The sequence below is a fragment of the Corvus moneduloides genome, chromosome 2 (genome assembly GCF_009650955.1).
Source record: "Corvus moneduloides isolate bCorMon1 chromosome 2, bCorMon1.pri, whole genome shotgun sequence".
NCBI classification, from domain to species: Eukaryota; Metazoa; Chordata; class Aves; order Passeriformes; family Corvidae; genus Corvus; species Corvus moneduloides.
In genome coordinates this window covers 37,071,955-37,084,712 of record NC_045477.1, presented here as the reverse complement: position 1 = coordinate 37,084,712, position 12,758 = coordinate 37,071,955, and positions in this window count along the sequence as shown.

Genomic DNA, 12,758 nt, shown 5'->3' with positions numbered 1-12,758 from the left:
CCTCTGTCATGCAGTGGGGTACTAGTAGCTCTTCCCACAGCCAGCTTCCCCCAGTAACTGAGTAGTCCTTGCTGGGCTTCCCTCTCAAATACACTGTTCCCACTGCCACCAACAAAGGGCATCGCACTTGAACACCTGTTCTGTTGTCCACTGTCACTTCATAGGTGTTGCTTCTGCAGCAGAGTTCTGGGACTCAGCCTGCTTCCAGGAGCTTTGTCTTAGGGATAAGTTTAACTCTTCTTGCATGTTTTCTCTCCATTTCAAATGGCACAATCCATTTCCATGGTACAATAACTCCTTTTGCTGTCAACTCTTATTTTGACAGAGCAGTTGTTTCTGATCCTGTCTCTTCTTCATCTACTTTGACAGAACCTGTTAGAGCAGAGGAAAGGCTCAAGGACTAATTCTAGTTCTGTGAAATATTCTGTTTTTGCGTTGCTGTGCAACTGATTATTATTTAGCATCTACAGTTGTAAGCCAGTAAATATTAACCAACGTTCCTGATCCTACATGCTTTTTCAAAGAACTCAAGTCTTTCCTGTAGGCAAGCTCTTTGAACATCACAAGTGCCTGACTTGCTAAGGCCTTTTGTACGAAGAAATTAACATTAAAAAATATAAGAAATAAAAAAAGAAAATATCAGGCTTGGTTTGCTAATGTGGGTTGCAGTCAGAAACTGGAAAATGCTTCAGCACTTGCAATGCAGCATTGGACATGACATTTGTGACCATCTTCACTGCATTCTGCTGATATGTTTCCACTGAGCTTTTAATACCAGTTTGTTATTTCTTAACATCTGGATCCGATTTAATAGCAATTACACACGTTGAAAAGAGCTTGGGGTTTGGGGCTTTGAGAGGGCAGGAAAAGTGGCTTTTAGTAGATGAATGAGCCTTGAGTCATTCAAAGGGAATCCCATTCAGGACAAATTATTTACTTTTTCCTTTACCTTACTGAAATACAGCTCAAAAAAAACCCCATCCAATATTTTAGTCCAAGAATTTCAAAACCAGATGGAGCAGGGTTCAAATGCCTAAACTTAAGCGTATAGCACTATTTTGGATCCAGTGGGATATTCAAACATCAGTATGGAGCTGTCAGCCATGTCATCGGCAGGACCCATGCCACTCTGGCTGGATTCAAGTATTCCAGAGGGAGCACTGAAAATTAGTAGCCACATTTGTAACCCTTGGCCATAACAGTTGAACAGGAGTTGGACAGACATTGCAACATACAAGAAGTGATAATAGAGAGTCGTTGGTCATATGGAAAAGTTGAAATCTGAGCCTTTAAACTAGCAAGAGCAGCAGTAGGTCGAAGCCATGGAAAACAAAAAATATTAAAGATACAGCAGCTTCAACGCAGTTGCCTTGGATGGTTGTGTTGGCTGCTGATCTTTACCTACCAGAGTAAAGAGGAGCTAAACGGGTTATCAACTCAATTATCAGTAAGAAGAAAATGGAATACAAAATGCTGTCATGTGCAGGAGATATTTGATTGGCTTTTATCATGTGCCAGGAGAAAAACTGTGATTCCAGATCAAATACTCCCCTTGTATAAAAATGAATTTTGTCGCCACTCAGTAAAAGGAAATGCATTCAATTACATCCCAAGAGAAGTCAATCCCTCCATTCTATGCACAAAGAAAAGATATTTTAATTCAAATCTTTATATTCCACAATATTTCCATCACTGATTTGATTTGTTGGGGGGCAGCAGGCAAATTTTATTTTGTCCACATGTGGTGTCAATAATAGTTGTGGGGCCATTATTACAGAAAGTAGACATCTGGGGTGGTAGTTACTAACTAAATGTAGATTTCCATATTTGAACTAGTCTCTATAGGCTTCCTTCATAATCAGGAAGAGAGGGGGGAAACATATTTAGCTGTTATTTTTCTTATGCTAAAGTAGGCATCTAAGATAGGCCAAAAAAATGCACCTTAGTTAGAAGTGTCCGTTTCTCTTCAACAGTAACATGGAACTTTGGGTATCTCAGAAGTACACGTCAGCCCTGCAGATGTCTATAGTTAGATGAGATTAATTCAGTCCCAAGGATAAGAAGATATGCAGATTATGTTAACACCTCTTAACAGCAATTACCTGTATTATGAGGTATACTCAGCTGTGGATTAAATGAAAAACAAGCTTAATGTTCCTTTGCCTTCAAGCCCATAATAGTCCTGCTACTGCAACATTACTTCTTGTGGGAAGTAATACACCAGTGATGATATACTGCTATTTAATATGACAATTTATGACACGAGTTGGATATCAGTTCTGTAATGCCCCTATTAATGTATTTTTCAGCATCACAGTTCATCATGAATGTCTACATTAAATATTAGGAGAACAGCATCTGTCTTGTGCAGAGAATTGCAGTAGAGGTGCTTAAATTGGTATAGATAAAAATGTACAGGTGTGGAAGCAGCACAAAGAATTACATGGCAGGAGGAGGGCTAGAAGCAAATGATGCATTGATGTCACTTAGATCAGGAGGTCATCAAGATCCCAGCACATCTCTATGTTTCTTCTCAGGATACCCAAACTGGGAAAGAAAAGGCACTGTGTAAATCCTGAGTGCTCCCAGGTGGAACAGGATGCAGAGACTAATCTCCAGTTTATATGGGGAACAAAAAAGGTACATCCAAAATCACCAACCTAAGCCAAACCCAAAAGACATGAAGAGAACCTGGCCTATTTCTCTCGCCCCCTGTGTCATAGAATATAGAATCATTAAGATTGGAAAATACCTCTAAGAACCATTGAGCCAGCACTGCCAAGTCCACCAATAAACCATGTCTATTAGCACCACATCTACACCTTTTTTGAACACTTTCAGAGACGGTGACTCCAGCACTTCCCAGGGCAGCCTGTCGCCACGCTTGACCACCCTTTCAGTGAAGAAATTTTTCCTAATGTTGAATCTAAACCTTCCCTGGCACAACTCGAGGCTGTTTCTGTTTGTCCTGTTGTTTGTTGCCTGAAGGAGTGACATACAACTGTGTCCCTGGGGCAGCACTGGGAATCTTGGTCTGCCTGCCTGCACATCAGCATCTTGGTGCTACAAGGGAAGAGCGACTATTTGAACATACATGATTTGGTGTTGCACGTGCCTGTGGAAATGTGTGGATTAATGAATGAAATCAGCTCTGTTTTAAAATACAGTCACCCTCCCCTCTCTAAGATGTCCTGCTGAGATCTCCTATGCTGTTGCTACAATGCTGCAGCATTGTTTCTGACAAAGTACCTCTCCGTCTCTGTCAAAAACCAGCTCCTCATCAGCCTAGATCCTCCGTTTTCTTTCATGTCAGTAAATATCTGAGGGCAGGAAATATTTGACACTACTGTAACACTAAAGACTTCATGAGTATTATACCAGATTTTTGGAGGCACAGTTAAGAAGAAATTCCAGTACTCTTCAACTGTTAATTTCAGACCAGCAGCATGACTAAACTCACATTATTTCACCTCGATGAAACCGAAGAGAAAAATGGACAGTGACAAAGCCTATCCTAGAAAGCACTGAATTATGGGAGACAGGATTTACAGTTTACAACTGATTATGTTCCACAGCTTTGTGAATGAACAGGTTGAAATCTGGCACTTACCTATAAAAAAGAAAAATTAATGATTGGGTAAATTATTAATTCAAAAGAAAAAGAGCCAAGCCCTTTGCTGGCATAAACTGCCACAGCTCTATTGATTTCAAACAAGAGCTTATTTGCATCAGATGAACATCCAAGCCATATTTTATAACATGCTCAACTTTAATTGTTATTACAGTCCCAAAAAGAATTTTTCATTCCTCAATTATTTTCGCACTACACATAAAAAGAAAACAAAAAGCCCTGCCACTGAATACACCAATAAATATTCTTTACCTGTAAGACAATTAATAATTCTTTTCATAATTTGAAGAACATTAGACTTGATGTTCACAGCTGACTTGTCTTGAAAAGTGAGCAACTACATCTCCTACACTCATTTGGGTGGACTCAACAATGTTGCCTGTGTTCAGTTTTCTGTTTTTCTTTTCACCAATGCCTTAGGTCATAAGGAACACCTCCTGAACAGAAATCCCCAGATGGACACTTTAAATGTCTGGACAAAACTGGATGTGGTTTTGTATGTAACTGTTGTAGAGGTGGCTGTATGGAGCCATCTGAAAAACTCTTATCCTCATTGTTCAGAACTACAGAAGTATTATTCATGCAGCAGTCTGGGCTTCCATTCTTCTGCCTTTAATTTACATATCATTACAATTCTTCCTTAGAAATAAAAACCCCTGCATTATTCTGAGTCCTGTGCTCCCATGTGATACAGACCAGGTTTTTCCTTGATCTGCCAATGATTTTATGGTTCATTCCCTTTCCTTCTGTATTATTATAGCAGCAATATACTGGATGTTTAGGAAAATCATATATGTAGGCTGTAGTCTCCAGATGTGTGAGACAGGGCGAAAGGAAGGGGAAGGGAGAGAAAAAAGCAGGAAGTAAGTAAATGAAAATTGAGAGGGAGAAAGGGGCAACGGAGGGAGGAAGGAAGGAAAATGAGGAGCTACGCCATGGCTACAGGAATCAACACATCAGATCGCTTTGGGAAATGAATGAATTCTTGAGGTCCAAGCACAAGTCTTGAGGTGTTTTCTTCAGCCAGATCTCCTCTGTGGATGCACTTATGCATAACAACCTGTTTACATCTAAAATTTTTTTCTCTGATAAATCTGCCTTACTTGTGTTTATTTAACAGCTGATTTTTTTCAGTGGCTTCATACTGAATACACCAATATATTTCATCTCATTCAACCATGGTGTAATACCTGATGGGGGTAAATACTTAACCTCTCCTTAATTGAAAGACTATTTAGAATTATGTCACGAACCTGGTCTGTGCTGTCTAGTGTCGTGATCTCCTCTGATGTCATATGCCAAGCAGCCTTGGACTAAATTTATACTTAGATGGGAGATCTTCTGAAGAATATATCTATTAAAATTTAAGAAAAAAAAATCCCACACACAGTAGTTTTGGTAGTTCAGAACACAAGGTTCTGTGAGTAGGCATTCTGAACCTTTACAGAGAGGTGTTATAGAATTTGCTATAGGATTATAAAAGGTTACAGGATTTTAAAGCAGATTGGAAGATTCTTTAATAGGGAGTCTATATACTGTTATATTTTATGGTCCTGACCCTTTCACAGTGACAAATCATGATTGATTAAAATGGTCACATGAAAGGGTATTTGCTTCAGCAAACTACTTATAAAATACGCTGTGGTTCCTAAATCAGGCTCTATTGTCAACCATAAACATCTATAGATGTTTGTAAACTTGATTCTGCCATTTGAAGATATGACCAGAAAATATTCTATAGTGTATTCTAGTGTGTATTATGGGAGCAATTGATTGATCCCAACTGCTAAAGAAATGAAAATATGTTCTTTCTTGAGGTTGTTCAAATCTAATATAATAACAACTATGGAAGGAAGATCAGTAAACACTGATTTACTCCCATGGGTTATTAATATTTTCTCATACATCGCCATTCTTTTTCATAGGATCATAGGGAAATTCAGGTTGGAAGGAAGCTCAGGAGGTCTCTAGTCCAATTTTCTGCTCGAAGAAAGGCCACATCTGAGGTCACACCACGTTATGTGGGGCTTTATCCAGTCTGGTCTTGGAAACCTCCAGACACAGAAGCTGCAGAATGCCTCTGTGCAGGTTGTCAATCTCCTGTTTCCATGTGTTCCCACTGTCCCTCATCCTCCAACCATGCATCACTTCCTTAGCTAAGGCTCTCCTTTGGTTTGTGTGTTGTCATAGCTATATTTTAATTCCTAAACTGGATTTATATTGGTGTACCTTAGTACCTGTAGAAAGACCTGGTGATACTAATGAGATTATGCCCAAGTGCAAAGGCATCCATACCTGGGGCAGGACTGCAGACTCTGCAGACCTTCTATGTAAGCAAAGGAGAACAAACATCAAGTTAAAAAAATATTTCATAGAATTTCAACTTGCCTTTCAAACAAACACATTTTCTGTAGATTTCACTTGTTAAGCAACACTAAACTCAAACACCAAAATCAATTAAAAAAAAACCCAAAAAACCCCCTAACAACAACAACAAAAAAATCAAAACAAACCCATAAAATCCCTTAAATTAGACGCATATATAATTTAACAAACCTAATTTAACAAACCTGGGTGTGTAAAAGAAACTGGAACAGTAGATATATTTAAAACAGCCTAAGTCAAATCCTGAGAAGCTTTATATAATGCAGTAATGATCTACCTAGAATTATAAGAAATTTTCAATTCAATATGCCAGCTTATCCCACATATTTAAGAAACAAGCAAATAAATGAAGACAAGATTTGAGACTGTGACTTAAAAAATAGAGAAAACGGGAGTTTAATATATACTGTCAGATAAAAGGAGCCTGAAGGGAGATGATAACACAGTTTAAATACCCTGAAGGAAGCAATATCAAGGAATGAAGAGAGTTATTCACACTATGTAGTAGAGCTAAACCAATTTGTGTTTAACTGGACCTGCAAATTAAAAAAAAAAAAACCTACTTCAGCAAGACAATATGAACATTTCAGGGGAACAGTACTGCATAACTAACTAGGACTCCAGCAGGGAGACTGCCACACTCTTCAACTTTCTTAAAACCTTTGTTCCCCTGCTGGTCAGCCAGGTAGGCCCTGGTGCTGCAGCTATCTCATCTCGCAGTGGGGTGCCCACCCTTCACCCATGTTAATCCCCTTCTCTGGCTGGAGCTCCGTGCTCACCTTTACCCACAATGACAGGGTCAATCAGTGCCCACCCAGCTCTCACCTGTGCCAGACACCATGAGAGCCAGCCTGTTTCTGGGAAGGCTACTTTGAAACCATGAAGACTGGGAAGCATCTCCATGTGAAGACTGGCCCATAGCCTCAGAGTGGTCACTGGTGGAACCCCATTGCACACCACCCACCAAGCTGCACTGTCCTTAGCACTTAGCAGTGACCACCATCAGCAGACCAAAACCCCTGTCATCAAGGGCTTTCATATGATCATTATCATATGATACCTGCACCACACATTTTCAGGAGGTTTCTTTCAGATTACTGGACTAGATTGCATCTAGTTCATTACTGTCTCCTGAATGCTCTCTACCAACTAAAATGGACCAGGTGTGCTCCTGGGATACCTCTTCCAACCTGGTTTCACCTGAGATGTTTCTAGTTTAGGTGCTCCGAGACTACTCTGAACAAAAGCAAAGAAAATGTGGATGGTGGCAGTTCAATTCAAAAGTGCACTCTTGATTCAAATTCAAACGATAATGGAGATTAATCCAATTGCTCAGAGTTTCCAGGCAATTGCCTTCTTAGCCCTCTTCACCTGGGTGTAGAAAAATCTGGGCTTTATTCCCAGCATGAAGCTCTTTTGTTTCTGCATTTTTGCTTTTGCATTCCTCACCCTCATGCTCCCAGTTTCTGCAGGGACCATCATTAATATCTATGATTTCAAAGTTTCCTACTTTGTCTTTTTCCTACTTTGTCCCTGATATATTTATTTTTTCATTGGAAATGGCAGTCCCTGTATATCACGTTTAAGAAATATACTTTTGTTTTTCTGATACCTTCTCCAAGACCAAGGATCCAAAGGAAGTGGAAGGAAGATCTCCAGAGATTCAGAGGCCCCAAGAGGGAAACCACTGCTTTAAGGTCCCCCACAGATGAAAGGACGAGGCAATAATCAGCCTGCAACAGTAACACAGCACTTAGGGTGGATGACCTACTTCTGGAGAGGCAACAATGCCTCTTCAAATGCTCTACTACTCTCTCTCTTCCACCCCATCTCTCCCTTACGGTTCATGATTAAATCAGAGTAATCATACAAGAGAAAGAAAATTCCACATATGTTACAATTAGATTTAAAAAATGACCTTTCAAAGCTCAGCATCACAGATCATCTTTGATTTTAAAGACATTTCATTAGTCATGATGACTCCATGTAGGCCTGAATCCATTGCAATAATATTGAAGATGACAGCATAACAAAAAAATAAGAGAAAATGAAGGCAGGCATTGTCTTCATTATTCCTTTATATTGCAATATCTTCTGCAGGATAAATCAAGTGGATTTTACAAGCTGAGTGTTACAGCACAGATTCATTTTTCATAGCTTTCATACACATTTTTCTGCATTAGGCAAACAACTGCCAAACAAAGGCTAAACTGTGCTTCTGGAGTCAAGCCATCCCTCAAGCAGTTCTGCATAAATCACACTGTGTTTATTGGTAGCCTCAGACAAACAAGCAGTAGCCCTGACTAATGACAACAAACGTAATAAAATAGCTATGCCTCATTGCTTCTAGAAAAGAAGAGAGAGGTAGCAGGACCATATTCCTGCTTGTTCTGATGTTACAGTAATTTTTCTGTCAGTGCCAGACAGGACAGAAATCCTTTCTCGAATTATTTCTCAAGGAAGGAGCGCCCAACCAACAGCAAGTAAATTAGGTATGACACAAGTTACCTGGATTTTATTCCTTGCTTTGATAAAGACTTCCCACCTGACTCAGACAAGTAATTTTTAGTATCTCTCTGTTCCCAAGCATTATGTATGAAAATAATTACTTCAGTGTGTATTAAGAAAACGTTCATTGCCTATTACTTGACACTATGGCAAGGAGAGTCAGACAGTCCAAGATCTTTCACATGTGGGATGAGTCCAATTGTTTTGAAAGATGTTATATACAAGCACAATAACATTGTTATAATAAAAGAGCCTGATTCATTATTGTCATTATCTTCCCAGGAATACATATAAAAGATTATACCTGAGTAATATTTCATAGTGTTTTTCTCTAGAGCCTGAGAAACCTCTGGAATGTTGAAATGCAAGTGCCAACATTCCTTTTTCAAATCAAGACTGAACAGAGAGGATTTGGAGCAGCAGCACCACCTGTCGGTAAATTTGTCACCAAATTACCTAAAAAGCAAACAGAAAATAATCGAAGCAGACCATGAAATGAAATGCAAGATATAACCTGAAAACTGTATCTTCTTCTGTATCATCTTACTGCCAAGACCCATGTGAAACTAGGACCCACATCAAGAGGCACCCACATTATTAGTGCCACAGAACTCTTCTTCCACATGAACTTGTTCTTTTATTATAGGCAATGTTTTCTTAAGCCACAATTTCACTCTTTTCCTCCCAGTAATTTTGCAGAGCAAAGGCTGCCTAATTTGTGCAGAAGCTTCAGATTAAAACCAGGGTGGTTCTTCAAAGTGAGTATACACGGGAAAGAATGTTCCTGGAAGAGGCAAAGCCATCATAAGTGGCAAACAGTTTATCAAGCTGTCAGCAGTGTCACTTCTGGCTGCGAAATCTGAAAGAGCAACAAATGCCAGGTTAGCAAGTGATTATTACTTGAGGAAGGGTGGCATTCACATAACTGTGAAAACAGGGAAATCTCACAGTTCTTACTGATGAGATTGTTCTTCCAATGTGGAATAGCAATGCAGATACCTAGAAGATCATAAGGAAAATACCCATCTCATAACCTTAAGCTCTGAAACAGGTTGTAGCGTGCAGATATTTTGCTTGCTAATATAGTTTTCTATGGAGATGTTAAGCAAGGATTATGGCACACTGGAATAAAGGTAAAATGACAGAAATGAAACTGCCATCAACTGTAGAGATATGAGCAACAATCTGAGGAAAAAACAAAACAAAACAAAACAGACAATTTCACCAAATAAGCTTGAAATTAGTAAAATCTATGGTCAGTCTAGTATCACATAACGTCACACTTCTTACATTGAGTGCATGAGCCTTTCTAGACGAAGAACCCATCCTCTGGCAGGTGCTGTTGTGCTCAAACTACACCATGTAGTTTACACAGGCCCATTGCTCACATGCTTATCTGCCACTAGGTATTACTGCAAGGCACTGTTCCTGTGGAGGCTTTGATCTATGGTGCTGAGACCATCCAAGGAAGACCTGGCCATCACATCACTTGTTCTGGAGCTGAGCATCCACCCAGAAGAGCTGTTCCAAAGCTTCTGTGCTCTTCTACTGCCCGCACAAGTTTGGTGTGCAATGCACCTGCATCCACTGGGATCTATTCTACAACCACAAAATTCTGGATACAATGACCTCCAGCTTCCCTTGCACAACAAATATAGATTTTTTTTTTTTTTTTAACACCTCTAGTAACTAATTGCCTGCTCACATATATTTTGAAATAACTCATTAGTTTTATTACGGATTTAGGCTTAAACAGCTGGTCACATGACTATTTACATCCCTCTTTGGAGAATTCTGAAACCAGCCCAGCAGCTGAAATTACAAATACATACCCTGGTTTTGCTGGTCCTACTTCTAATTGCTCATGCCTGAGAACATGATCAGTGTGAGCAGTTTCAGTGCTTAAGTTTCTCCTAGTGGTTACATATGATGAACTGCATGGTTTTCCTCTTTCTAAAATTTCTCACTGACTGACAGATGCATTTGTTTACAGCTTAATAGACACAGGCTGCAGACTTCAGTTACATCATTGTGATAGGATGAAGGGAAATATGAGCTGTGTGAAGGACAAGTGGCAGTTGGGTGTCCTCATTCCTCACTTGGTCTCTCACTGCCAGCAATGGAAAATTTCAAAGGGGTCAACATAGGACACTACAGAATGTGGTCTTTTCTACCTTTAACTGCAATAGCATTTTCACTTCAGTTCTAGGAAAGCAGCTCTCCAGAAGGCTTGTACAATTTGGCCTCTTTGCAAGAATTGTGGTGGTCACTGCTCTCCAGATGGAAGCATTGCCCGCAAATAAGTGTGCTGACATTTTCTCCTTTGCTCTTTTCCTCTCCTCTCCACATTAATAAGTTGCTAAGAGCAGGAAATAGAGGCCAAGTTGTTTCAGATGACTAATAGAGTTCAAATAACCCAATTAATTTAGTGCCCAACCTAAGGGACCTTAAAAGAACCTCAATTTTTCAGCAAATAGTCATTCAGCATTATATGAAGATATAATAACATTCATTAATCCCAAAGGAGATGCCAAGTACCAATTTAAAGTAAATGGGAACATCTTTGAGTTTCATTTGGACTTCTCAGACCTTGATATAAAAAAATCATATATTGTTTCTAAAAGATTTGCTTGTACCTATATAGAAATTACACTTTTGTAATTTTTTTTAAAGTTTTTGTAATGTAACTGTGAACATTTGAAATTGCAGTCACTGTGCACTTCAGAACTGTGCTGAACTGAACTCCATATCTGAAAAGCATTTTTGAATAATGTGGTCCTTTTCCCTCATTTTGCAGCAAAACAGAAGGATAATGTATTTTTTTTAACAGTAATGACAAAATATCAAAGCACTCTACTTACTAAGAGCATCTTTTCCTTCATCAGCCCCCTTTGATTTCATATCATTGTTTTGGTTCCCCAAAATAAACATTTTGTCTCCTTCTTTTTAGATGAAACAGTTAAATACAGACAGAGAACTGGTAAGCATTACACTAATGATCTCTAAATACAATTTTAGTACATTCATTATTTATTACAAGTATTTGAATTTCCATTGAATAAGTTCATTTTGGCTTAACCCTCTCCTAGCTTCTGCCTCAAGAGAAAACAGGGCTGTTGGCAAACTACTGTGGGGCTTTTCAAATGCCCAGGTGTTGCAATGTAATCTACAATCTTACCTCTGGCATCTTTACAACACCTACATGTTTGCCTAAAAGAGACCTTTCCCACAAATGCTTTCCCAGCATATATGCAAAATGAATGTCTGAAATTTGTGATTATCTCAGTATCTTCGCATGTCTTTTACACAGTACATACCCACTGGGTCTTTACCATGTTTTCTATATCTGTATTCTAATACTTATAGATCTATTGATATCTATATCTACTTATAATTTGTATTTCCTGCCATCTTTTCCTGTGTTCTAAACCAGCTCATTTCATATCTTCATCACTGTCACTGTTGTGGCTCCACTAGAAATTCTGTACACACTGCTGTATACACAGTGCCCCAAACAATTTCATATTTATACTATAAAGAACAGTAAATGGGGAGAGAAGCACACATGATATAATAGTCAGTTGTTGTTATCTTCTGGGTGAATGTTTTTCTCCATCAGAACTGCAGCAAGAGGAGACTAGGAAAGCTGCAGTCACTACAAAAAGCCAATTTTAAAAAGATCATCAGGTGCAAAATTGTAAGAGTAGCAGAGCTTGCTCTGAGCTCTTCCTTTTTTTTCTTTCCTGCATAGCTCCAGCAGCTCCAGCCTCATTACTTATAAGTCAGGCAGCTTATAAGTAAGAGACTGATGCTCTTTTGAACTGCTATTTCAGTTTACTGATAGCTAGATCAAGCACAGAATGACTTATTTTTCTAGCTTATTTTATTGTGGTGACTCTTCCTAATGTCACACTGAAGCCTAGCTCCCTCTATTTCCAAACTATCCAGTAAGTTTTAAGGAAAAAAAAAAAAAAAAACCAAAACCCACAAAACAGAAAACCCCAACAAACTACAAAAATCACAATCATAGTTACCATAGAAACTATCTCTAAGATACAGAACAATTTCTTAAAGAAGTCTGCAGAGGAGTACTGAGTATCATCAGAGCTGTGACACAGCGGTTAAGAAAAAATGAGGGGCAGGCTGTGCTCCATAGCCTGAATTTCTCAGAAGTTTCTTGCAGTGATGAAGAGTGTCTCTGTTGAAACAGGAATGGCTATGTGCACAAAGAGTA